This window comes from Sciurus vulgaris, assembly GCF_902686455.1.
Source record: "Sciurus vulgaris genome assembly, chromosome: 13".
Lineage (NCBI taxonomy): Eukaryota > Metazoa > Chordata > Mammalia > Rodentia > Sciuridae > Sciurus > Sciurus vulgaris.
The window spans coordinates 70,322,650-70,349,803 of record NC_136474.1 but is presented as its reverse complement, the minus strand read 5'-3'; the positions used below and the strand labels follow the sequence as shown (position 1 = coordinate 70,349,803).

At 41.6% G+C, this 27,154-nt stretch overlaps 1 protein-coding gene across 2 annotated transcripts in view; it reads right to left on the bottom strand.

Moving 5' to 3' along the window:
• Window positions 1–27,154, bottom strand: part of SLC14A2 (solute carrier family 14 member 2) — a 435,461-nt gene that overhangs the window by 269,078 nt on the left and 139,229 nt on the right. The window contains exon 1 of one of the 2 annotated variants that reach the window (XM_079109085.1): window positions 25,647–25,665. The exons of the other annotated variant lie outside the window; for it this stretch is intronic. The gene's annotated coding sequence lies outside the window, so the exon portion shown is untranslated. Of the gene's footprint in view, window positions 1–25,646; window positions 25,666–27,154 lie in introns of those variants that run through there. 2 annotated transcript variants of the gene reach the window in all.

The window sequence follows — 27,154 nt, the reverse complement described above, 5'->3', positions numbered from 1 at the left end:
GAAACTATCATAAGCTAAAAGTGTTTTTAGTATGCTTAACCTACTGAACAGCGTAGCTTAACCCAGACTACCTTAGATGTTGTTAAGTTCTAGATATAAGGTATTCCCCTAAATTTCCACTGATACAGATTAACTGGGTGGTAACTGTAGGCAGGTAGGGTGTGACTGGAGGAAGGAAGCCACTGGGGGCATGCCTTTGGGGGTTTATATTTTATCTCTGGTCAGCAGTGTGCTCGCTTGCTCTCTTTCTTTCTCTCTCTCTCTCCCCCACTCCTGTCCATCAGGTTCTGAGCAGCTTTCCTGTGCCATGCCCTTCTACCATGATGCCCTGCCTCACCTCAGGTCTAGAGCTATGGAGTCAGCCTACCATGCACTGAACCTCTGAAACTGTAAGCCAAAATAAACATTTCCTCCTCTACGGTGTTCTTGTCAGGTCTTTTGCACAATGGACAGAGAGCTAGCTAAAACAGACATACTCAGAGCACTCTCATTAGCCTACTGTTGGCAGAAGGTCTATTTTATAATAAAATGTTGACTTTCTCATGTAATTGATTGAATACTTGTATCCAAAAGACACTGTTCACGCCATACACTGCAGAGTCCTGGATGTTTACCCCTGTGTGATTGTGGGGTTGACCAGGAGCTGCTCAACATCTCAAGAGCATATTGAAGTACATATTGCTAACCTGGGAAACAATCAAGATTCAAAGTTTGAAGTTACAGCTTCTACCAAATGTGTATTTCTTTCATATCATCATAAGTTGAGGACCATCTGTAAATGAATGTCTATAGCTTTGTGCAAAAGAGCTACAGTATAAAAAGAGATATCTGAAAATATTTGTGTCAGTTAATCAATTAGAAGTTGTTTTTTTTTTTTTTTTTTTTTTTTGGGGTGCTGGGGATTTGAACCCAGGGCCTTGTGCTTATGAGGCAAGCACTCTACCAACTGAGCTATATCCCCAGCCCCAATTAGAAGTATTTAATATGTGTCTAACAAGTGCCTAGAATTTTACAATTTCTAAGTGAAGAGAAAAATGCACATGCACAATACAAATACTTGGACTAAAATGAGAATATTTCAGGGACTAATGACAATTGACTTAAACTCACTCTGATGGATAAAGGAATATGATTCTTTATTCCTATGCATAGTAGGAAATCACTGAGTTTCTGGGTACCAAAGTGAGTTGGGGAGAGCTGTAGAGAATCTGGGTGGCAAGATGTACCACAGACCAAGTCACATAGCTTAATTCCAGCATAGAAACCTGTTTTGCATGAAGCCTTCCTCTGTTCCTTCAGGTAGAATGATGTCCCCTTGTCCCGCATCCCCATTGCACACTACACAATAGGTTCTGCCCTGTGCTATCTTTCTGTAAAAGTACAAACTCTTTGGAAGTAGAGTTTGTGTTTAATTCCTCTCCATATCCTCAGCATCTAGCACACGTTACTCCCAAATGTTACTTTCATTGAGATGAAATAAGAATTTTGTCTCTAGGCAGTCTGTCTTACGAAAAGCTTATAGTCCATATAATTGGATCACCAAAAGCTATGTGTAAGACATAAAGCAGAAGAAAGAAAGAAAATATTGGCTCAAATGCAGTGACCCTCAATTGGCTGAGGTCAGGATCTAGAAGCCAAAGGGGATATATCAGACCTAGTCCTGTGTCTTTGTGGCTTATACAGTTTGGGGTTACTGTGGTCAAGAGACCACAGAAAATGAGTTCAGGAGGTCTTTTCCTCTCTGATCCTTAATTTCCTCAAGTATGAAATAAGAGGTTTCGTACAGAATATGTTTTATTTCATCCAAATTTAACATCCAATGATGTTTTAATCTGAAATCTGTAATTATTTTTATTAATCAAATAAATACCAGTCATCACTATCAACTGCCTTATATGACAAAATGAATTCAGGCTTGCCAGGTTCTGCCTTAGCAGAAAGTTCAGTGCAAGCTGGTGGAGGAGATACTTCACTGTCTAACAGGGCAGAATATTGACTGGCTCTATCTATGGAGAGAGGATTTTTAGAAGAGCTCAAGAGCATCTTCCTCAGAGAATTCAAGCTATGAAGCTTCAGGTAAGAATTCTCTTCTATGGGATGATATCCTAACAGTGCCCAGGAAAATTCAAGAAAGTCTATAAGGTCTAGAACCTGGAGACTAGGATTGGGCAAGGCAGTTCTAGATTTGTCAAATTTGGAGCTGACAAGGCATTTCACAAGCATTCTAATACCTGAGAAGGAGCTAAAAATTATTATTGCTGTTTTCTAGATGGGGTAGTTGAAATTCAAGGAGGTAAAAAAAAGTTTCAGTTGATTTGGAGAAAGAAAAAAAAGCAACTTTTGATATCCCAAAACATTAACAACCAGTCTACATTATTTTCCTATTGGATATAAATGATCTGAAAGAACACTAATGTCAGACAAGTTTACTCTGAGACCATGATAATGTCCGACAAAGCAAGATCACTTCATAATTCTTGTGAAAACAAAGACAAAATAAGGCCTCTAGCCATCTCCATACCAAACATTCCTCTCCTTTGGGTAAACTTAGTGAATTCTACTTCTTTGCTAGTTACAGATTTATCTTTATTCTCACTATAGATACAAATTATCAAGATACCCAATCATAGACTTGTCTCCACTTTCTTAGAGCATCCAGGATTGAACGAATTCAACCAATGCTCAAATCATGTAAGTTCTAACCTCCTTACTGAGGTTAGAACTGAGGCCCTGTTGTTTCTGTGGTGTGTGTTCTTCTCTTCTACAAAGAATAATAAATCCAACTGTATCTACTATAGGTGTTCCTGGTGGTTTGTAGTTGGAGGGACTTGACAGTTTCCAAAAGGTTAAATGGGTTGCCATGGTCACATGGTTAGAAAGAGTTAGTCTTCTAATATCTAACCCCTTGTTCTTTTCAGGACACCAATACTAAAGGAAACAAGGCTAAGCCCACCACTACCATTAAGAGAGAGGTCCAGAGAATGTAGTGTAAACCAATAGGAGACACTTGAAAGGCATGTGGGCTTAAGGAGAAATAATTTTCTTGATATTTTCTATTTGGGTCTTCATTTCAATTTTTCATAACCCTTTCAAATAAAAGGATTTCAGTTGAATCTTAAATGACTCTTTAAAAAAATTTTACTTTATTTATTTATTTATTTTTATGTGGTGCTGCTGAGAACTGAACCCAGTACTTTAGGCAAGTGCTCCACCATTGAGCTACAGTCCTAGAACATTAAATTACTCTTAGAAGGAAGGTGAGCTGGGTATCACTCTACCATTTGGCAAGTGAGATGGAAAGTCATTTACATATGGTTCGTTAGTTAAAGATAGATCTTTCTTATCCACCATATTTCTTCTACAGGTCCGTGAATACAATGGAGTACATATGTGACATTTAAAAAATCATGATCACATTCTGTGATAACTACAAAATTAGAGTATGGAACTCAATGGGGAGGATTTTTATCTAAAATGGGCATGAAGATTTAAAATAGTCACCCACTTAGTTTGACAAATACTGATACAGCTTTGATAAAATTTGATGCTCTCTTAGGCTTCATTTAGAGAAGGAAGGGGCTCAGATTGTAGAAAGTGACTATCCAGACAGAGCACTTTAAAGCTATTTTGTCCAGATCAGGGAACCTTTTCAGAGGATCAGTGGGTACCTGGAGAGTACTCAAACCAGGGTAATGACTCTGAAGAATGGTTTTGAAACCAGGTCAAAGAATAATGGTTAAGGGAATGAGGGTGGGGGCAGTTAGCTCGGAGAACGGTTCCACATGGTGGAAATATGATATCTGTCTTCAGACATGGGAAGGGCCATCACACAGAAGAGAAAATAGACTTTCACTATGTTGCTGTGGAGGCAGAATTAGGACCTGAGGGCGGAATTTATAAGAAGCCAGCTTTTGGCTCAATATAGGAATTGTCTTTTTAACAGGGAAAGCTGTCCAACAATGTAGATGGCAGTAAGCTTACTATCCCTGAGGGAGCTTAAGTATAACCTGGAATACATTTTGGGGAGTTCACTTGAGAGAAGATCCAGGTAGAAGTTTGTGCCCATATCACTTGTGTCAGTGCATCTCTAACAGGCCTTCTAGGCCATATCAGGGTGACCTAGGGAATTTGAGGACTAGTAACATTCCATCACTTTTTTATTTTATTTTTAAAAATTTACCATTTACTACTTTGGATTTTAATTTAATTAACTTTTTATCTGCTACTATCTCCTAATCAGATTCATTTGATAAAAATATATGTAGCAATTAGAAAAGAAGTAAAACTTACTATCTGCTGATGACATGATCCTATAGCTAGAAGACCCAAAAATTTCCCTTAGAAGACTTATAGAGCTGGTAAATAAATTTAGCAAAGTGTGGGACATAAGATCAACACTCGAAATCCATAGCTTTTCTATATTCTAACAGCAATTCAGTTGTGAAAGAAATCAGGAAAACCATCCCTAACCAAGGGAAAGATGTCTACAACGAAAACTTTAGAATACTGAAGAAAGAAATTGAAGAAGACCCCAATAGATGGAAAGACCTCCCATGTTCTTGAATAGGAAGAATTAATATTGTTAAAATGGCCATGTCCTTCAACAGATGAATGGATAAAGAAACTGTGGTATATATATACAATGTAATATTATTCAGCCATAAAGAAGAATAAAATAATAGCATTTGCAGGTAAATGGATGTAATTGGAGAATATCATGCTAAGTGAAATAAGCCAATACCAAACAACCAAAGGCTGAATGTTTTCCCTGTTACATAGTGGATGATGATACATAGGGGTGGGAGTGTAGGGGGTAAGAGAAGAATGGAGGAATTGGAGGGAAATGAGAGGGGGAGGGGGCTAGGATATGAAAGATGGTGGAATGAGACAGACATTATTACTTTACATGTATGATTACACGAATGGTATGAATCTACATCGGGTACCACCATAAAAACGAAAATTGTACCCCATTTGTGTACAATGAATCAAAATGCAGTCTGTAAAAAAAAAAAAAAACCCACAAAGTTAAAAAAAAAATGGCCATACTACCAAAAGCAATATACGTATTCAATAAAATCACCATCAAAATACTTAGGGCATTCTTCATAGAACATAAATTTATTTGGAAAAATAAATCAGAATAACCAAATAATTTAGAATAGCCAAAGCAATTTTAAACAAGAAAAGTGATACAGGAGGCATCACAATACCTGATCTCAAATCATACTATAGAGCTATAGCAGAAAAACCAACAAGGTATCAGCATCAAGATAGACACGAAGACCAATGGAATAGAAGGAAGACACAGAAACAATCCCACATACTTACAACTGTCAGAATTTGATAAAGGTGCCAAAAATACATGTTGGAGAAAAGATAGTCTTTCTAACAAATGATGCTAGGAAACTGAATATCCATATGTAGAAGAATAAAATTGGATCCCTATCTTTCACCCTACACAAAAGTCAAATCAAAATGATTTGAGGACTTAGGAATTATACCAGAAACCCTGAAACTACCAGAAGAAAATATAAGATCAACACTCCATCATATAGGTGCAGGCACCACTTCCTCAACCAGATCTCTAAAGTTAAAGAAATAAAACCAAGAATCAGTAAGTGGGATGCCATCAGATTAAAAAAAACTTATGCACAGCAAAGGAAATGATTAAGAGAGTGAGGAGAGAGCCTACGGTATGGGAGAAAATCTTTGCCAGTTACTCCTTCAACAGGTGATAAATATCCAGAATACATAAAGAATTCAAGAAACTCAATGCCAAAACCAAATAACCCAATTAACAAATGGGCAAAAGAACTAAAAAGAAAAATTTCAAAAGAAATACAAATGGCCAATAAGTATATGAAAATATGTTCAACATCTCTAGCAATCAGGGAACTGCAAATCAAAACTACACTGATTTTTCATCTCACTCCAGTCAGAATGGCAATTATGAAGAACATGAACAATAATAAATGCTAGCAAGAATGTGGGGGAAAGGTGCACTTATACGTTTCAGGTGGAACTTCAAATTAGTACAACCATTATGGAAAGCAGTGGGAAGATTCCGCAAAAAACTAGAAATGGAAACACCGTATGACCCAGCTATCCCACTCCTCAGTATTTATCCAAAAGAACTAAAATCAGCAGACTATAGGGATATAACCACATCCATGTTTATAGCAGTACAATTCACAATAGTCAAATTATGGAATCAACCCAGATACCTGTCAATACATGAATGGATAAAGAACATTTGTTATATATACACAATGGAATTTAACATAGCCATTTAAAGGAATGATATAATGGCATTTGAGGGTAAATGGAAAAAATTATGCTAAGTGAAATAAGTTAGACTCAGAAAATCAAGACTTGAATGTTTTTTTCTCATGTGGAAGCTAAAGCAAAATAAGGAAAAGAAGGTGGTGGGGAAAGAGATAGGACATCATGAAGATATAGGAAAGATCAGTAGAGCTGAAGAAGGAGAATGAGGGAAGGAGGAAAGGGGAACACGTGGAATGAATTTAGCAAACTCCTGTTAATATACATGTGTAAATGTATCAAAGGGAATTTCACCTGTGTGTATATGTAGAAAATACCAATCAAAAATTCAAAAGAAAATGTGATACATATAGGAATCCAGCTGAAGAATTTTTAGCATCTGAGTTAGGAGCCTTTAAGCACTATGCTAAATACTCTAGAGAATGAAATGCATAAGACTTAGCCTCTTAGCTTTAGGAGTTTATTCTACAGTACTGAACCCACAGATATATATACATATATATATATATATATATATATGATGAAGTATTACTTAGCTTTAAAGAAGAATGAAATTCTGGTATTTGCTGGTAAATGGATGGAGTTAGAGAATATCATGCTAAGTGAAATAAACCAAACCCAAAAAACTAAATGCCCAATGTTCTCTCTGATTGCGGATGCTAATTCACAATAAGAGGTGGGAGGGGATAGAAAAGAATAGTATTACTTTATATTAGGTAGAGGAGAGAGAAGGGAGGGGAAGGGATATAGGGGAAGGAATGATAGTAGAGTGAAACAGACATTATTACCTCATGTACATGTATGACTGCATGACCGATATGATCCTGCAATATGTACAATCAGAAAAATGAGAAATTATACTCCATTTGTGTATGATTTGTCAAAATGCATAAATGCATTCTACTATCATGTACAACTAATTCAAATAAACAATATAAAAAATTAAAAATAAATAAAGGAGTGAAAGGAAGATCAGTAGAGTAGAGGAAGGAGAATGGAGGAGGAAGGAGGGGAGGAAAAGGGAGTGGGAATGGGGACTGAAATCAAATTCCTTGCATGTATGACTTTGTCAAAACAAATCCAAATACTATGTAAAATTACAATTCTCTAATTTAAAAAATACATGTAGTGCTTACCTGTTCCAGGCTAAATACCTTGGTGAATACAATAGACATAGCCCCTCAGTTCCATCAAGATCTTAAACATGAGAGCAGCCAGTATATTCTAATGTAACTTTTTACCTTTCACACAGCATCAGTAAAATGTCAGTTCATTAAGATGGTGGCATATAGAGGGAAAAATTAGAATTCAGGACAATTGATATGCAATCCCAGTCACTTTTTGCTGAATGATTTGCCTCTATCATGTTACCTCAGAGTTGTAAAAACTGCTTCCAGAAACCTTTGAAGTCAGTTTTCACTAGAGATAGGGGATGGCCATACAAGTTCAATCCTAAATGTTAACTGTGCTATAATAGCTCATAGATTCTTCTCAAGAAGTACTTCTCCAAAGATTTTACTCTGGAGACTGGGAATAAAAGGAGCCGTCTCCAGATCTCCTTACCAGTAATTCAATTCAGTTCAGTTCAATTCAATTCAATTCTTAATAGGAGCCTTTAAGCACTATGCTAAATACTCTGGAGAATGAAATGCATGAGACTTACCCCGATGGCCTTAGGAGTTTATTCTATAGTGTGGAACCCACAGATAAATAACTATAAATTCAAAGTGAAATATCTAAGTGCCTTAGGGGAGAAACAAGGAGATAGAGTACATGGTTTCTGGGTTCAAGAAGGAAATGAAATTGTGCTGGAATTTTGAAGGATGCGTCCATTTATTATGATGGTTATGGGTACTATGATCTTCCAGGAAGATGGATAAACAGGCCAGAGAAATGAGGATATATGGAATTGCTTTTGGAAATAGAAAAGATCACTGAAATTGGGAGGTTAAGTAGATAGTCATAGGAGGTTAAGTGGGAAAATGGGAGCAGGAAAGACAGAGGACCAGTCCAAGGGCTCGTTTTAAATTAAGTAAGTAATAGAGAATCATGGAAGGCATCTGCTCAGAGAGGAGGGATCATCAGAGCCATTGCACAGAAAAGGTGTCATGGAAGTTTGGGATGAATTGAAAGTGGGAGTGACAAGTCAGGTGTCCAGGAATTAGAGAACACCTAATCCAAAGAGTGGACAAGTGAAATCAAAGGAGATGAACCTGAGGTGTGGAACAGGAAGACTCTGTGAAGCTCAAGCTTTGGAATAAATATGGTTTGGAGAAGAAGAGGGGGAATTGAGTGTGAAGGGGAGGGTGGAAAATCTAGGGAGAAAGTAAGAGGGGCTGGATTTTAGATTTGATTTTTGGCCCCGTTAGGACTTCAGGCTAAGAGGTTTTGTACTTGGCAGTTGGAATCCAGAGACTTAAACTTGAGATATGATTTGGACTTGGTATCAGGAATTTGTAGTCATCTGGGTGGAACCCACTATCATGTGAAAAGAAGCAATCGTCAATGGATTGAGTGTGGAAAATCTTAGGAGATTGGAGGGTAATTAGTATGGTTAGAATAAGAGAAGAGAAGGCAGTAAAAAGGACACCAAGTAGGTTTGTGAAGTCATTGTTGAGCAGGCCAGAAAAAGCAGAGATGTTTCAAGAAGTCAAACAGTGCCAGAAGTCAAGGAGGACCAGGAAGGAGCAATGGCTTTTGATTTGGTCCATCACACATGTTGTGAGGCCTTCCACAAAGCAGCAACGGTGCACAGTGGTAGAGGTGGCCAGATTGCAATGGGCTGTTCAGGAGGGCGGTAGGGATGTAAGCCACATCCTAATGGGGTAGGCAGTGAAGGAGCACTTTGAGAGGACCACAACATGGACAGTGTGTTTTATTAAGACAGGAGACAAAAGAACCTATTTTAGGAAGAAGGTGGTAGAAAGTGAGAAGCTAAAAGTATACCAAGAGGAAAGAACTGAAGTTCTAGCTGTCAGTATGTCTTATTGAATCAACAATCAGAAATCAAGATCATAGCTCCAGAGTCACCATTCCCCTTAAACAGGTAATGGGCTTATAAACCAGCCCTGGAGCCACTCCTTGGTTCACATAGTCAGCTCCTACCAGGGTACTTCCACCCTGTGCCTATGCCACCACCATCAAGGACCACCTTTGAATGCCCAGCTGGCAGTCATCATTGACTTCCTGTTGCACCAACAGTTAGAACAACCTAGGCTAGCCTGGAATGGTATTCTTTCCTGAATGTGTCTGTCTTTTCCTTCTAGCTTGCTGGGGGCTAGGAGCAGGTTTTCTATATTCCTTATTTCTCAGCACATAGCAGGTACTCAGTAATATCTTAGATAAGGTGAGAAAGTCCAAGTTCTTCTTTTTCCTGGTGCAGAAATTTAAGTCTGGAGAGGTTTGTGGCTTAATTTGCTAATTCTATCAATTGTCAATCACTTTCTGAGTGATAATTTGTGGCAGATAATGTACAAGGTGTTCAGGACCCCAAGGAGACAAAAAGCTTCACAATCTAGTCTGAAAAAGAGATGTAAATATCTCAGGAAAATTCAAATTGTATAAAATGAAATGGTGATTTGCACAAGCTGGAGCAGGAGGAGATGCTATTACTTAACTGAGAAGTGCCTTGTCCTTAAGGAAAGATCAAAAACTTAAAGCTGCCTTATTAATGTCCGTGCCAGAGTACAGCCCGAACCTCCCACATTCCACGCTGGTAACTCTTCCAACTTGGGCAATGGTAATAACCTGATTGAACAACTGATTGCTCTGTCTCCAGCCAGTTTCCCTGTCCTGGCCAGCAGATAGGTGAACATGCGCTGCTACTTGCCAGATATTTGTGTGACAGGGAACCACTCCTGCAGAGGAGCATGGTAGCATGATGACATTGGAAAGGCTACCGCGATTTGGCTGGAGAGAAAGGGATGAAAGGGAAGAGGTTGGGGGAAGTAATCACAGATTGCTCACAGAGCCTTAATGATGGTAGTTCAGTAGTAGCTGTATTATCTTTGTAAATCTGAAGATTTTTAATCCTGGGTGTGGGGTGTGTGTGTGTGTATGTGTGTGTGTGTGTGTGTATGTGTGTGTGTGTGTGTGTGTGTGTGTGCGTGTGTGTTGAGTCTCTCTATTTCCACAGGAAAGGGTCTCAGCCCACCAAGAAGTTGTAGCTTTAGGTTAACTTACACATGGCCACCTCCTTTGGGATCAGACGTTGTTGGTCTGAATCCCCCAATCGTTTGGTTACGCAGTGATGGAATTCAATTCTCTAGGTTAGAAGTTCAGATCAGCAAGAAGAGTTCAATCCGAAGGGATGGGAGGTAGGGAAGGAGAGCTAAAGACCTTTCAACATGGAAGACTTCATTTTATAGCAGTACAAACTCTATCAGCAGGAGAGTCATACTGGCATCTCAGGGAGGGCTTTAGGCTGGGAGTTTGCAATTGGATTTGACTTTAGTCCTGCCTCTAACAGTGCATAACCTGAGGAAGCCTCTCTGCATTTCTGACTCCTCCTTCTTCGTGTGAGAGATGTGGGTGGGAGTAGGGACTGAACAGCCCCTGAGATCCTTCCCAACTCTGGTGGTCTTCTGATTTCTAATTGGAACCCCAAGAAGACAGCAGTTTCTTATTCTCTCTTCTCACCTCAAGAGGAGTCAGAAAATATTTGGCTCTGGCTCTTTAGCATGGGAAGTGGTGGCCCACAGACATCACAGTTGAGATATTAATAGATTATTCCAAATGTTATATTTGCATAGATGCACCATTCATTATGCAGATTGCCTATTATGAATTATTTGTTCTTTCTTCCAGGGGAGAAGTTGTTTATTTGCAAACTGCATGAGGGTGACTTTGGGTAGCACAGAGACAAGCCCTCACCCAGCAGATCCTTTAGTGGTGATTTCCTCACAGGCCAGTCCCTGGGTTCTTAAAGAGCCAGGAGAAGTTCAGATGAAAATGCTGGACATTAGGGGTGGAGAGGGAAGCTGGGGACAGGGTTACATCACAAGACTACAATTAGAAGGTCCTGAGGTTAGAATGATCAGGTGTCTGCTGTGAAATAGAAATAATTTTGCTCTAAGTTAGGCACAACCCACAGTGAGTTCATTTCTTTTCAGAATCAGAATTTCTTCTGGCTGAGCCCTACTGTGAGGATCAAGCTCCTTTCTCACAACTGAAAAATCATCAGCTTTGATGGTGACCTGCCACTGATTGACACTATGAAGGGGCACTGTCATAAGTCCTTTACTAGGATTGTCTCACGTCACCTCATAGTTATTAAGAGACACTGGAGCTTAGAGAATTTACATACTGCTCTTACATACTGCTGAGCTGGTATTTGATTACAGGCTGTCTGGTCCCAGAGCCTGAGCATTTAACCACCATACTACGCTCTTCCTTAGACACTTAATACTTTGACCATGGGCCATTTTTCTCAGGGCCGTATATAAACAGAAGCCCGAGTTGCGAGGGCATGTCCTAACAGGAGCATCTGATATAGTGCCCCCAGTTGTCCTCTATTAGACTTCGGTGTTCCACTTAAGCCTCTAAATCTGAGAGGAGTCTGAAGTTGGCTCCAGAGGGAGAGTGAAGGTGATTAATGAGTTTTTAAAAGGGGAAATGTGTGAGGGTCATAGGAACTATTTCTTATGAAGAAAAAGAGGAAGCTGAGAGGGTATCTGGGACAATAGCTGCAGATGATGTTAGAGTAGATAAAATCATCGATTCTTGGAGGAAGAAAGAAGCTTGGAAGGCTCCCAACCTAACAGACCCAGCACAGTGCCCTGAGCTAAATCATAAGGTGAGTGAAGATAATGGGGAAAAGAGATTTCTGCCTTTAAGAGGAAAGGGCAAGAAGTAAGTCAATGGATAAGTCTTCATGGCCTACCTGCTCCAGATGTGCTCTGTTCTGGGCACGACACCACGGAGCATGCACATAAATGAGCCCTGTTCTTAGGGAAGAGTTGGTCTAGTTGGGTTTCAAGACTTCTAACTGGAGCAGATTCCACAAGACACTGACCAGCAACAGAGAAGTGGTCTAGAAGAGTTCTGCCAATCTGGAATCCACTCATCATACATAGCCATTGGACATTTGAGGTGTGACTAGTCTACATTATGCTAAATATTTAAACTATATGCTAGATGTCAAAGATGAGTATGAAGAAAAGAATATGAAATGTCTAAAAATTTAAAATGACAGGTGAGTCACATTATATTTGTATCAGATAATGCTAGTCTAAATCCTGGCTACCATCTGGGAGCTTGTTAGGAATGTTCGATCTCAGGCCCTACCCTGGGCCTACTAAATCAGAATTTGCATGTTGACATGACCCCAGCTGTTTTGCACTCACACTCAAGTTTGAAAAGCAATAGATTCTATGAGTGACTCCATGTCTCCTTTATGGATTGGTCTTTTCTGGTTTTCATACTTAAACAGTGCCAGCTTTGCCAGTAACTCCCTGAATGGTCAAGAACAAGGTCTGCCCCGAGTATAACTTCAGATTTCTCATCAGTAACAAAAAGGAGCCACATTAAATGCTCCTGGACTCATGTCCTGGAAGGCTATGACCCTATGATTATAATGTAGAAATTTTATTATTTGAAATTAATTATTCAACATAACATTTAATAGTCTTCCAATTCTTTTCAACAGCATTTAATGACTCTATGGTAAATAACCTATTCCCATGTCCTCTTTAAAACTTCATTCTATTATTCCTACTCCTCAATGAATTTACTAGTAAAGCAAGTAGTGGAGAGCATAGCATTTGGACTATAGACATTGAATAAAGAAATTGGTCAGACATGAAGGTATCAAACATTTGTAACATGTGGGGATGTGGATTTTGAAATTGTTCCTGAAGTTTAATAACATTTGGAGAATAGTAGACAGCATAATAGAAACTGGTTTAAAAGGACAATTGGATCCTTTTAGTGGAAACAGTAAAAGAGATGTTTCGGTGCTATGGGATTAAACATTTGTTACTAAAGTTGAGAAAATGGGTGTCTGCACAAACAAACCAGGGTGTAGAATCCCTTCACCCTTGAAGATTTTGTTTGGTGCTGCACTGGGGGACAGCAGATTATTCCATCAGTCCCATCTCTTTGGCTTGTCTTCCCCCAACCAAGCCATTGGCAGTTGGTTCTGGCTCTCATGCTGATATTTCCCTGAGACTCATTTCATGCTAGTTCTTCACGGGGGCATCTGGGCTGACAATGTAGAGACTTTTCCCACATAATTGAAAGGAATTTCTGATTATGCGCGGGGATGTCAGCCATGATGACGTCTTGGACTGTTTCCAATTCAAGCCGCCTCTGATGACAATGTTCCAGTCTCTACTCTCTCCATCCCTGGCACTCTCCTTATGAACTTGCTCCCTTCTGGGAGTGATTTCTCAAAATAATATTCTGTTTCCAAGATTCCCTTCTTCCCACTAGCCTAATGGTTCCTTTATGAAGTGTACTCTTTGTGGGGATCCCTGCTCATAGGTTCTGCTGTTTTACAGAACTGCAAAGATTTCCTGGGTGGCTACCCTGTCATGACCATATCTGGAACCTTGCGCCTGACGAGAAAAGGTTGAGTGAACATACATATATTTTGGGTCTTTCTTTAGAGAAGTTCTTTTGAATATGCAGAACAAAGTGAAGGCTGCATTTATCTCTGACCTTTTCCGGCTCCTTTCTTGCATCTGTTGAGGGAAAAACAGGCCTCTGAGCTCACCAGCCTCGTCTCCCACGGAGCAGATGATAGAGTTGCTTGGATTCACTTCCTCCCAACCCTCCTTCCCAAGGCCTGCCTGAATATTTCTCTGTTGATCAGTATTCTTCTTGGGGTGTCTGAGGGATCCTGGAGAAAAATGACACAGGAGTGTCGGGAGTGGTTGAGGTAGGTGCCAAGCATTGGGGACTTTGAGTTCTCAGGTGTGTTTAGTCTTTATATCCCTTCTCCAGGAAGAAACTGACCCCCTTGCTGTTGCTTGTGTGTTTAATTGTAGGGCTGCCTCTGATGTGGGGTGAGAAAGAGTGTCAGGGATTGGGAAGGGGAAGCTGGAGAAAGCATGGGCTGGATCCCTCAGTGCTGATCAGAGAAGATGGCTTTGCCTGGAGCTTCAACAGTGTTGACTCTGTTTATAGAATTTCATGAAGAATCTGATTTGAGTGCTTGCTTCGGCAGCAATATACTAAAATTGGAATGATACAGATAAGATTAGTGTGGCCCCTGCACAAGGATGACACACCAATTCGTGAAGTGTTTCATATTTTTTCAATGTTTATAGCAGCTCAATTTACAATAGCTAAACTACGAAACCTGCCTACGTGTCCTTCAACAGATGAATGAGTAAAGAAAATACAGTAGCTATACACAATTGAATATTACTCAACCATAAAGAGAAATGAAATTATTGCCTTTGCTGGTAAATGGATGGAACTGGAGACTATAATGCTAAGTGAAATAAGCCAGTCCCCCAATAAACAAAGGCTGAATGATCTCTCTGATAAAGGGACGCTAACTCACAATGAGGGGGGTGGTTTAGGGAAGAATAGTACTTTGGATTAGACAAAGGGGAATGAAGGGAAGGGAGGGGAATGGGAATAGGAAAGATAGTAGCATGAATTGAACATTACTTTCCTATGTGAATATATGATTACATAACCGATGTAATTCTACATCATCTACAACCAGAAGAATGAGAAGTTACACTCCATATATGAATAATATGTCCAAATAATTCTACTGTCACGTATAACTAATAAGAACAAATAAAAAAAGAATCTGGTTTGATCTAGGGGCACCTCTAAGGGAGAAAATCTTCCATACATGGCTTTGCCATTTCTCATAAGTTCTCTGGAAAACGGCATTGACATAATAGAAAGAATTCTATGCTAATTATGAAGACTGAGTCTGCTAGTCCTTTTCGAAGGGATATGGGGATATGCACTAAACTGAAAGTGTCACAGAGGCACTGTGTCTGCTGAGCCTTTCATGGTTTCCTCAGGCTTAGCACTGTGCCTCGTACACATACATGACAGGTGATTGTTAATAAATCTACCTGGGTCAAGTTTCTCTCTCTCTCTCTCTCTCTCTCTCTCTCTCACACACACACACACACACACACACAAACACAGATGTACCTTTCTCAACACTTTGCTTTTACTATTAAAAAGATTAAATGAAAGCACAATAGGATAATGTTTCTAGCATAAAACATTTGCATATTTAAAATTAATCTTAGCTTACATTTTATTAGAACACTATCCTTCAATCAACCCAGCTTATATAACATCCCTATAGTGGGTCCTTGGAATTTCACCAATAAATATATTTCCTTGGATTTAGCCATAAATTTTCTTAACAACCTTCTTTAAAATGTCTATGCATCTTGATTGGCATCATATCAAATCATATGTGAATAGTTTGGAAACTGCGTTTCCTGAGAAAGACAGAAGAGACTAAGCACCCTTACTGTTCAGCCTCAAGGAAGAGTGATTAGGTAGGAAGATAATGGAAGAGAAAGCTGTAAACCAAGTCTTTTCAACGGAGTCCGAGTTGTCTCCATTTTTCTGCCTTAGGCCAACAGGCCTAACTTCCTCTTCTATGGTGGGAGTGCAGAAAGGGAAAGAGGAACTGCAAGAGTATTTCTTTTCTTTTTTTCCAAATTGGCTGAAACCCATACAGAATAAATACCTTCACCTAATGAAAACTCACAGCCTATTGGTTGCAATCACCCATTCAGTGATTACAACTCCTATTACAACATCCTAACAACCAAAGTTGTTGCTCAGTGTCTTGACTGAGGATGTTGAGAATTCCCTGCCTCTTAAAACCAGCCATTCTACCACTGAATGGCCCTAGAATTTAGAAAAAAAATAATTCAGATATTTTGTATTTATTGGCTATTAACATTACATGGAACCCTTTGATATCTAATAGGACCAGTTTCTCACTTGTGCGAGGGGTACAAAGAGTTAAGCCAATCCAAAGCAAAATTATGAGAATGTTGAGATTGGTTTTAAGCCCTTTTATCTTCACTTGTTCTTTTTATCTCTCTTTGTCCGCATAGCCTTTCCTCTCTGACCTCAACACTGGAGGCCTCAAACCTTTCTAGATTTGACATTTGCGAAGTTTCATGGATTGTTAAGCAGAGATAATAAATCTGACTTCCCAAATGCTTAACAAGGGAAACGACATTATAAAGTCATGTGCCTAATGTGGCAGGAAATATTCTATGGGTTCTTTCTTAAGCTCTGCCATGATTCAATCATCGACTCTATCCACATCTCAGTCTCTGACTGCTAGTGGCTTTTCCCAGGGAAAAGCTGATGAATCGAAGGCACCAGGGTTTCTTAGCCTTGGTGTACAAGGATATGTATTTTTTAAGCATTGTTTTCCCTGCCACACTCTTACCCTCAGCTCATGCTTCTTTTATATATTCTAATATCATGAAACTTAACCACCATAAGCCAAGGTGCACATTCAAAGAAAATGTGTAACTTCTTTTGGGAGTGCTTACAAGCACCAATCATAAGACCTACGAAAACTCTTCAGATGAAGGGAAAATATCAGTGTTTCTCTTGCTTTCCCACATTAATATCTGCTCAGAGGATCAATATGTCAATTCCTGGATCCCCACAATAGGAATGAGGAACAACTGTACATAGAGTAGCAAATGAACTTGAAAGGTCACGGTTATGGATTAGATATTAGGTGTCCCCCAAAAGTTCATGTGTGAGACAATGCAAGAACATTTAAAGGTGAAATGATTGGATTATGAGAACCTTAACCTAATCAGTGCATGAATTCCCTGATAGGGATTAACTGGGTGGTAACCATGGGCAGGAAGGGTGTGCCTAGAGAATGTGGGTCATTGGGAGTGTGCCATTGGGGTATATATTTCCTGAGCTGAGCTTTGTCTCTCCTTTCTTCTTGGTGGCCATATCCTCAACTGCTTTCCTCTGCCACATCCTTCTACCATGGTGTCTTACCTTACCTTGGGTCCCACGAAATGAGTTGGCTTTCTGTGAACTGAGACCTTTGAATCCATGAGCCCCAAATAAACTTTTCCTTCTCTCAAATTGTTCTTATCAGATCTTTTGGTCATAGCTGTGGAAAAGCTGACTCCAACAGTCACAGCCACCCATATGCTCCTGTTTCAATCCATGGTGGTGGCCAGAAGCTCAAGATGTTGCTTTGGTTTCTCAATAAGAGCCTTAAACCTTCAGTACCTCTCTCTCTAGATAAAGAACTGACACTTTGTTCTGATTACAATTACTGAACTTGGGAGCTGGAAGTAAATTGAACCAGAATGACCTGGTAACAGGATAAATAGAGCTCCTGGAAGGAAGAAAACTGGTAACACAGATCAAGAACAATGAAAAGCTCTGATTTGTAGCATTTGATGACTTCTGTGTTGTAAATACTGGCATCATGGCTAATTTCAATCTCCTAACATGAGGTTGCAGAAATTGGAACTGGGGAAAGATGCCCACAGTTGTCTTGGTGGGAGCCAGTTCCAACACACCACTGCAGACAGCAACCTTTGCAAGAGTGTAGGGTCAATAATACATTGAAGCCACAGGTTGATGATATTCCAGTCTGCTCCATCACTGATTTGATCCATGTATTTTTTAAAATGGGAAGGTGGTGGTTTTTTACATGCACTAGGGATTTTTTTCTTTACTTTTGCTTTGCTTTTGTTCTTGGACATGACAGATTCAGCTGGTTTCTGAGAATCCCCCCAAGCAAGAAAAATAAAAATATTGCATCAAAGGGGACCTCATTCCCTCCTTAACCTTCTGGAAAACTTGTTCCATTTTATATACATGAAATCTTGGTAGTTTCCCCCAACTCATAGGCTGCCATCTTACTGAGGGATCTTGCCCAAGTTATTTTCTCTTCCTGGTTTGTTATTTTTCACAACTGTAAAATGGGAAGATTATAAACTTCCCCAAATCTCAGTTCTACATCCCTCTAATTCAAAGCTGAAAATCTGAGAGCTGTAGATTCAAACTATAAAACAATGAAAATTTCCAATCAAAGTAAAAAGTTTGTTTATATGCTGCTGGACAACTGATCGCCTGTCCTATAACTAAATGGAGCTATGATTGTGACAGATTTTATTTCTCTCTCTGCATGCGGGGCTTCAGCATGCTGCGTAATTTGAAAAGATACCAGCAAGCCCAGCCTGTTTCCTTAAACTCCTTTCCCACAGGTCTGTTACTTGACCTGATGTTCTACTTTATATTCAAACTCTATTCCATTCTGAAGTGCGTAGGCTACTCTGAAGCAGATCAAATCCAACAGTAGCCATGGGTGCTTTTGTATCTGTAAGTATGACACCACATAACAACTGAGCCAATTCCTCCAGTAATGACAGTCACACCTCGGGGGAAATGTGAAGGTGAGGAAATAGGAGAGAAAGATTAAAACACAGGTCCTGGTGGAGCAGAGGTATGTCCTTGGCCATAGCTAGTGCTCCTGGGCAGCCAGAGGGCAGCTAGAGGGTAGCTTCTGGGTTGTGGGAGAAGAGAAGGTACTTTAGGACAAAGAAATATCCTGAAAAGGGAGAGAGAAAGTGATGGATAGCTTAGAGCTCACTGTGGCTACACCTTGCATATTTCAGTGTTTTTGCTCCAGGTGGGAATGGCAACAGAGATCCTCAACTTGAGCTGCATTAGCGTCTATGTCTATGAGTGTCCAGATCTACCTTCCCTATCTGGTTACACTGTCTAGACAGAGTTCAAAGTCTTACCTCATCACTAACCGTTCCTGAGACCGATCTAGCTACTCCGGCAGAGGAGACAAAACAGGAGAAGAGCAGAGATGGGGGAGGTCAGGAAAGATGCCCCTGGGTGAAGAGGGGTACTGATCATGGTGACAGCTGTGTCTAGTGAGCACAGGGAGCTTGAGGAGCTCAGCTGAGAAGTCAAGGTGCTTGGCTCAGACACCTGGCCAAAGAGGCAGTTGTGTTCTCTGCTCCAAAGCATACTGTGCTTTCCTGGTAAGTCTTCTGGGACAAGGCTAAAAAAAATTAGTGGGGCTTACTCTGTCAGTGCTGGTGGAAATTTTTGATCATAAAACAAAGTTTATTGAAGTTTATTTATTTACTTTTGAATTGGTCCTTTTGCTTTGCTTGAGTGTACGTGCTCAGTCTGCATATGGGATCATCTAACCCCAGCTGTAGCCCCAGCAATGGTCCAATTGCCAGTTGGACAATTTATGTGTGCTGAGTGTACAAGAGAGAGCTCATTCACAGGACGGGAAAAACAATTACAAGTAACAAAACTAGCAATAATAATAATAGCTAACACGCACAGTGCTTGCTATAGGCCAGGTGGTGGTAACTGTGACCTGAACCCAGTGTCATGGTTCTGGTGTGATCATAACCAAAGACAGTGTCCCCTCTTCCCCAAAAGTATTACCCACAGAGGAAGAGCACTGAGGCAGGAGCTGTAGGTAACCCGCAATCTTTGTGACACTGGGCCTGATACCAAGTCACTCTCATCTTAATTTCTTCTCTAAATGATAAGGTGGCAAAGATGACCAAGCCTAAACAGTCACATTATTAAGAAATTAGTTCTGTATTTGGTGTCCTTCAAGCTCTGCAAGAGCAGGGATGCCTGTTTTGTTCATTTCCATGCAGCTAGTGACTTGCAAGTGCCTGACACATAGTAAGTGCTCAACAAATTGTTATTAAATGAATGGATGAATTAATTGTTGAATGACCCTTAATATACACCCTGTTGGGCATGTAATGTAAAAACTGCCTAGAGTGACCATTGCCCAGGCAAGATCACGAAGATTACTCTAAGAATGATCTCACAAGGCCACAGAGCTAGAAATAGATAGGATTGGGACCAGTGGCCAGAGCTGCTGCCTCTGACTTTGTGTAGTGCTCCTCTAAGCCAGGGACTGGGGAAGTCCATGAGCTGGACTTGAGTCTGGGGAGGGGTGGAGGAGGCCCGAGTGAGCAAGCACCTTGCTCTCCTCACTCAGTCAGAGAAGGTCCTCCTGACGTATTTACTTTTCCATGACATCATCTGAAGGGGCTTCCATGACCTCAAGAAAGCTTGTGATTCACTCTATGCTGGTTTTGTCACTCTTCCCATCTAGGACATCACCATCACCAAGAGGAAAATCTAACCAGAGACAGTTGAGTCAGTCAGTAAGAGTGGCTAGGAGGCCCTAGGGGAGAGTCCCACTCATAAGACTCTCCTGCTCCTGGAAAGCTGAACCAGCATACACTGATAAAAAAAAAAAAAATGAGTAAAACTTATCATGCTTTCTAGGTGCCAAGCATAATTTTAAGGCTCATGGGTTGCCTGGTCTATGCTACTTGAAAAAAACCTATAGTTCTTTCTCCTTATAATGAGACCATAGACATCTCTCCAGAAGAAACTTTCCCTCTCTTGTTGTAATTGTTCTTTAAGCCATAGCCACTCCCTTTCCTGATATGCATGTATGTGTACATATATGTGTATGCATATTCATGTATAAAAATTTCAAAAATTTCCACCTTCAACATACCATATACTGAAGAAGGGTAACTCTCTTACTCTCCTTTCACTTCTGCCTCTGCAATGATCAAAATAAGTAAACCATGCAACCATTACCAAGAGCCTTTAAGCATAGTGTAGTGAGATTTTTAATTAGAGTTAGAAGAACTGAATTTCAGCCTCAGGCTGGGCTGCTCATTTTTCTAGTCAAACAGTATTTGCTGATGACCTCCTCTTTAACATAAGGGATTTCAGAGAATAAAGGAAGTCTAAAAGACAGCCCCTGACACCCTGGAATCAGTTATCTAGAGAAAGGAATAAAACGTCTAGAATAAGCACAAGCAGGTTGGGCTGTCCTGCTGAGTGACAGACTCCAGGAGGTATCGGAGCATAGATCATGCTAAGGGTCGGAAGGGGCTGAGGTAGAGGCTATGGGAGGCTCTGGGGAGATGCTGGCATTTGAAATGGGCCTGGAAGGATGGGTATGGTTATTTATTTGTACATGGCCTCTTTGGACAAAGCATTGGAGGTGACTGCATGGTAATGGTGAGGTAGGCCATTTGGGGATGAGGCACAGGGAGGCAGGAACCTGAGGAGCACAAGCCAAAGCCCCTTTCTCCTCTGAGTCTCTTTCTCATCTCTAAAAGGAGACCTGAGAACTGAGGAGGTATCTTCCTGAGGGTCCTCAGACCCAGTGGGACACCCCAGGAAGTGGTGTACTTCCAGGTAGGTTCCATCCCTGACAGCTTCCCAAGAGCTCAAGGCCCCTTTCCCACTAAGGCCACTGGCAAAGACCCAACGTGTTCCTTTTGTCTTAATCCATGTCATTCAGAAACAGACCTCTGAGTTTCTCCATCTTGCACTTCTAAGCACAGCCTCATTGATATGCAGCAAACTCTCTCGGCCCTCCTCTCTTTTAATTCTGTGAGAAGACATTTCAATGAGTCTGAGCTGGGACAATTTAGAGCTGAGACCCCGATCTCTATTCACAGCCTGGGTATGTTCTCACAAGATTTGAGTCGGGAGGCTAAGCTTTTAGATCCCCTGTGGCATTGTCTCCAAGTTCCTCGGGGCCAGGCTGCCAAGTTCATACGAGGGGCTGATCTCCCTCCTTTCATAGACATACTTATTAGCAGCTTTCTTTCTTTCTTTTTCTTTTCTTTTCTTTTCCCCCTTCCAGGCCCATAGATACAATTATTAGAAATTCCTGGTTTTGTGCCCATATTGAAAGAAGGCCTGAATGGGTATGCTAAGGACCCGAAAGTGAGCTACTCTCCCTCACTCCAGCTTCTGCGGTTAATTAGATTTGGATGGTTTCAGAGGAGCAGCTGGAGTTTTCAAAAATGGGAGCCATGAAAAAGAGACTATTCAAGGTATTTTGGAGGGACCGTATAAAACAATATAGCTGTGAAATGGGGTTTGGGAAATACAACACTCTTGAATTGGGGGTGGCGGTGGTGGGGGTTGTTCAAGGGAGGGCAGGCGAGAGCAGACGGCAATGGATGTGAGCAGACAGGAAAGTGCCTGGCTGGGGAAGATTCTGTTAAGCTGGACGCTGTCAGCTGGTGTCCCACAGCAAGCTCCTGTCCCCGTGGCAGCTCTGCCCCTGGCTTGGGGAGCAGCTCCATCCAGCCCCGCCTGACAGGCACACACCTGAGGCAGATAATGGACAGGTGGGAGTTCAGTGCTTGTCTTGGAGCTCAAGGCCACTGTCTTTTGGCTGAAACTATCAAAAGTCTATCAGCAGAAGCATTTGTGCAGCACCAGCCTGCACATAGGCAGATAGGGTGGCAGTGGCTGCTCTGGACTTGGGGAGAAGCAACCCTGTGCTGTGGCTAGCACATGGAGGAATGATGGGTGTCCTCAAGTCTCTGCTTTTTCTGGTTTCTCTTAGTGTGAAATTTTATTCTTGTTAAACATGCAAAGACCTACGGAGAATGAATCTCTATGTTCACCATCTAGCAGTAGGATGCTGGGAAGTCACTTAGTCTCTATTGTATAAGAGATTTCTTTCGTCTTCTCTCTGACCAGGGAGGTGGTACAGGTGCTAAGATCACTGGATGCTCTCTCTCTTTGTCTCTTTCAGTTATTTACTTGTGATAACGAAGACCCTTTATGACAATGTTTGGAAAGGGGTGTAGGACCAGAGGACACTAAGGCTTGAGGAAATTTCCTTCCACTGATCAGTGCAGAAGGGGAACTGGTAGCCACCCTCCTCGCTCAATCTCTTGCCCAGTGACCATTGTTTAAAGCAGCTCTGGGAACAGTGGTCAAGGGGTGCTACTCAGGAAAAAACAGACATGAGGCATTTTATCCCATGGAGCAGTAATTAGGATACTTTGTGTAACCCAGGGGTTTTCAAGACTATTATTTTTTAATTACTGCAAGACTGTCTTCAAGCAAAAATCTACATTGAATCTCAGACTATAAACTGGAGGAAGGCAGAGCATCTGGGGTGGAGGGACAAGGGCTATGGGGCGTCTGTTCAGCTTCTTCTGGCTCTGCACCTGTGAATGGTCCCTTAGATCCAGGCACAGAGCTCCTGGCCCTCAGGATTGTTCTAAGGCTTCGGTGGACAACCAAGACCTTTCTGTCAAATCCGGAAGTTTTAAAATGTCTCATCTTCTTTTCTTTTTCTTTTTCCACATTAGGGTTCTATCTGAGATTCCATTCAATAAAATTGTAAATGTGTCCTTTTCTTCCTTCCTCATTCTGATAGACTCAAGTGTGTGGCACCATGTCTGGTTGTGTAGGTGGGAACTGTATGGGACCTAAACCCAGTTATTAATATCAATGTGTCCACAGGCTGTCAAACCCTGGAGAGGATCAAATAATAGCTTGCTCTTTCCATTAGCAAAAGTCCAGCCTCTTACACTAAAAATACTGCACTGTGTCCCCTGGCTGTTGCGAGGTGATCGAGTCACAGTCTCTTCTTATATTAAGGGGGTTATACTCTAATAAGAGATGGAAACCACACACACAGTGACTTCAGTGCAGGGCGACTTCATCAGTGCCATCCCAGAAGGACACAAAATGTTGCCCAGTCTCAGGTCTCAGAGGAAGGAGAGAGGCGGCTAGGTGGGTGGTCTGTCAGGACCCTAACAATGTGCCACCCAGTTTCAGGGTAAGGGAACATGTACTGGACATGGATGCTGTCTGTCAGATTCTGTTTTTATTTTTTGAAAGTTAAAATACTAGAAGGGAGTGAGTGAATAGAGAAAAGAAGTGAAGGAATTAGTGGTGTCAGGGACAGAGGAGTGAGAGGACTTCTTTAGACAAGCTTTGAACATGTGACACCATAAAATATCCCTTTCCTGTTCCGAGTCCTATTTTTAAATACTGTCTACTCTTTGTTCTTGTCTTTTCAATTGCTCTTTCTACGTGTGACATATTTTTAGATTGCTGGCTTTTCAAAGGCAGGAATGGTGGGCACCTATTTTAATAACTGTTTCCAGTGCAAATGTTTCCTTCCTTGGAAACCAGACCACCAGCTGGAGAGCCTTCGGGCAAACAGAACACACAGGGAGCACCCACTTTCTATGCCAGCTGGGGAAGGATGCAGGCATTAGGCAGGGTCTGTCCTCAGAAACAGACTGTCTGCAGAGACAAGACGAGCTTACAGAAACCTTTAGAAAACAGGGTGTTGCCTATGTATGTACCTGGCACTGATGGTTTGAGTGGCTAGAGATGGCTTTGGGAATAGGAAGAGATGAGCTAAGCTCTGCAGGAGGTTTAGGAGTTAGGAGAGAGGGGTGCAATTAGTAGTTTTTCAATACCTAAACTTCAGTCCCAGTTATGGTGGGGACACCAAAAAGTCAATCCCCACTCATGTCACTTTCTGGTCTTTGGAGAGAGGTATAGGACATCTAAAAGTCACCATTGACAACTGAGGAGTTCAGGTGAGTGCACTATTGTCTTCTATGGTTCCAGAAGTGGTGGGGTGGGAAAAGGTGGTTCTGTGTGGGACTGGGGTAGCCGCAAGGGAAGGAAGCATCCTTGATGGAGAAGAGGAATCTGGAGATGAGCCACAAGGAGCCTGCACTGGGAAGGGAGGGGAGGAAGAGGAAGTTGGGCTGAGGTCAGAGGCAGATTTCAACTAATCTGGGCTGAAATAGAGACCTCTCCTGACCGGGCTGCTGGCTGTGGGCTGGAGAAGGGCATGAGAGGAGGTGAAGGTATTGAGTGAAGGTATTGGGAGTTTGGTTACATAGGGGTCTTGAATTCTAAGCTAGGAAATGTGAACTTTATCCTATATGTGAGGGAAGCTCTTTTTCAGACCAGAAAGCTGAGCCCCTATCATTTCATCAGTTGGAAAGAAGCCCCCACTGGTGGTCCTGCACAGACCCTGCCCGGCACTGCTCAGTTCTGCCTCGGCAGAGACATAATGAGCTGGAAGTGGCTCCCTATAATTGGAGCTCTCCGGGCTGCTGCCTGGATCCAGAGGAGAAGCAACGCTCCCTCATCTGAACACAGTGATTGCTGGCCCAAAATAGCCCTGCACCTGCTCCGAGATGCCTGCGAGATAATTTCAGCTTCCAAGGAAACTTCCCTGATTGGTGTTGATTTTTTATGACCTCCCTTCAGGCGAACACCTGGAGATAAGCACCTGATCACAGAGGTGCACTCTGGAGAGCCCAGGGCCTGAGGTGTGCAACCCAGGCGGTCCAGGGAGGATGTTTCGGATCACTTCCTGGAGGGGAGGCTTGGGCCCTGGGACCTTCTGCCCTGCAGGTACCTGTACCACATTAACTGTATGTGACAGAGGCAGGTAAGGAGGAAGGAAGAAGGAGAGGAGCTTTTGCCCTTCAGAGCCACTTTGGAAGAAATGTTGGAAGTGTGGACCTGCCTCTTACCTCTCCTCTGTCTGATCTTACCTTTCTTCCCATCTTTACATCTGCCCAATTGCCACCTTGGGTCAGAGAGGCCCTGTGTGAAGCCTTCTTGTAGCCCATGCTGGGATCCTGTTCCTGATCTGCTTGCCTAGCCAAATGCTTCCTTTCAGCTCAAATATCTTGTCCAATGATCCAGCCATGGCTCTCTACAGATGGAAAGATTCAGGAGCCATGAGAGAGATACAAGCAACTGGCTGAAAAATTGGGAGGGATCATGACAGATCACCTGATTTCCATTACAGTTAAGAGGTAGGATTGAAACCTGCTACATTTCAGACACAGTGAAAAGTGATGTTCTCTCATATGATACTCCCCCAAACTCTTGGTGCCAGGTGTAGGGAATCCTTGCTTCCATTTTTCAAGTATTTATTAACTTGTTCAAGGCCAAATACACGGAAGTGTTAGAAGTCAGGCTTGGATCCAACATTCAAAGTTCATTTCCCTTCTGTGTTATGCCATTTTGATCTTACCATATACATTTAATTATGGGAAAAGAAAAAGTACTTGATACAAGTCAAACTTTATGACCCAGTGATTTATTCTGTTCCTCTGGTCAGCCATCAGACTCTAGGGATCTTTAATAGTCCCACTTCACAGAGTTTCATCTGAACCCAAGCAGGCAATGCAACAGAAGGCAGTCCAACCAGAGGGACTACAGGAGTGGACAGTGGCTGGGGGCTTGGCCTCCATGGACATGAAACCGAGTAGCAGGTGTGAAGAGTGGGTGAGGTACCATCTGTCATACTAATACACGCAAACTGATGTTCAAGCATTATTAATCACTGGCCACATAAACCCATTAGAGAGTGAGGCTGCAAAAGTAATCAATGCATGTGGTAAACAGGCTTTGACCAGGAAAACAAAGTTGGTTTTCACTGTTTCTTCCACAGGATACTATTCACTGCAACTCAGGCCCTCTGGGACACTTTTGGAGATATTACTATGGACCCTTCATTTAGATATTTCATTAGGGACAAAGGATAGACAATAAAATCTTTGTTCTCTCTCTCTCTCTCTCTCTCTCTCTCTCTCTCTCTCTCTCTCTCTCTCACACACACACACACACACACACACACACACACACACCTTCAGAGAGTTTAGCTTTAATTTCTTCTCAAACTGAAAAAAATGCAAAATCAACCACCCTGATGGGGGAATTAAAAGACCCTCGCCTGCTTGTCTGTGCTGATTCATGAACTTTGCCATGTCTCCAAGGAGATTCTTTTTAATCTGTGGTTAAAAAAAAAAAAAGGAAAAAGAAAACCACCAAAAAAACAAACCTTCATGTGACAGAACTGGGAGCTTTCTGGAATGTTCTGAGCGGTGGCAGGATCCCAGCATTTCACTAAGATGTGAGGGCAGCATCATCCCTAGTCCCTAGGGTCCCTGCCAGCCCACCCAGTGGACTCTGCCAGCCCTTGGCACACCTCACAACAGAACCCCAGGGAAGGACTGGGGGCTCCTCGTGCTTCTCCTCATACCACCTCCCC